Below are 1,557 nucleotides of genomic sequence, written 5' to 3'. Positions count from 1 at the left end.
TTTTCCTTGCTTGTTCAGGCAGAACACTGCAGTTGTCCACCAAAATCAAGCCCCCCCTTTTTAGGTCTCGGCTAGCGTAGGCTGCGCACATGCGCAGTCTCGCTGGCGAGATTTAATGACTGAGTAGCAAGGGTTAACCCCGCCCCTCTTCTCCATTGGCTGGACTCCTGAACGGCGTCCAGCCATTGGAGAAGAGGTCTGTGTCCTCATTCTCTCGCTGTAAGCCCCGTCCTTTTCGGATTGGGGGGGCTTGTTTTTTAAGTTTGTTCTACCCTCTTCTCCATTGGCTGGAATGGTAAACAACAAGTCAAAAATACGCCCGTTGTTTACAATCCAGCCAATGGAGAAGAGAGGAGAAAAAAAACACGCCCCCCAGTCTGAAAAGGACGGGGCTTTGTTCCTTCCTGTTTACCTCATCCTCGTCGCCTACTCTCCCCCACCCCTCTTCTCACCTCTCTCCTCTCCTTTCTCCTGGGCTCTCCCCCTCCCATCCTGGCCGGTGCGCTCCCTGGCTGCCGCTGCTGTTGGGCTCTGTGTGTGCCCGCCTTCCACCGGCTCCTCCTCCCCCCTTCCTCGGCAGAGACAGAGCGCCAGCCCAGCCACCGCCGCCAGCCAAACCTGAGCCACCTGCACGCCGCCCAGGCTCTGAAGCGCAGTCCCACACTCCCACTGTGGTGCTTCTTCTCGAGCGGGAGAGAAGCGGGGCCGCGTCCATTGCTGGTCGCGTGGTGACCAGGGTGTGGGTTTTAATTAATTATGGCAGATGGATGAGTTTGGGAGGCCACAGGTTTCAGGCTCTTTCCCGTAGGCTGTTCCGGCGCCAGGTCGGTCAGTCCTTCATTCGAGGATGGGGCCACCGTGAATTATGTGAAGTTGAATAGAGGCATCGGTGCTTAAGGCAATGAGAATTTACAATGATGTATTTGGATGACTGCATTGGCACTGAGAGCCTTCTTAATTTAAACGAGGACTGCTTAAGTTCACGGGCCTTGTCATGCATCATAAAGTTTTTTCGCACACAGTTCTTGTTAAATTGTGGTATTGCGGGTGAAGCGCCAACGTACAAGCTGTTCCTCCGCTCACCTCCTACCCCATTTACAACATGCATTACGGTAATGCACGAGGGAAACATTTTGGAACAGCGCTCAGCCTCCCCTCCCTAGGCAATGCAACGTGCGTGATTCTTTGCTACTGAGGAGAGCGTGCGACACTGCGCAATTCATGAAAGATTTGAGCCCTCATCAATCCTGCTCTTATATATTATCTGTATCCTCGCTCTTTCAAAATGCCTCACAACTCCAGCTCTCCTCTTTCCATAAATCACTAGCACGGTGCTCATGTAAAGCACCTCAATACCTTCGGGTTGAGTTCGCGCTACATAAATCTGCAATACAAAACAAAACGCAAGGTTGATTTACCTGTAACATTTTTAATCATATCTCGTTTTTACATGTCCTTTCATGTATTAGTATAACAAAATGTATACGCTACAGTTGGGACCGAGGCGTTCATGGTAAAGAGTCGTTAAACAGTTTAAAGCTGTTGTGGCACTTTGCT

This window comes from Lissotriton helveticus, chromosome 7 (genome assembly GCF_964261635.1).
Source record: "Lissotriton helveticus chromosome 7, aLisHel1.1, whole genome shotgun sequence".
NCBI lineage: Eukaryota > Metazoa > Chordata > Amphibia > Caudata > Salamandridae > Lissotriton > Lissotriton helveticus.
The sequence above is the reverse complement of the archived record's forward strand: the minus strand, read 5'-3'. Positions refer to the sequence as shown.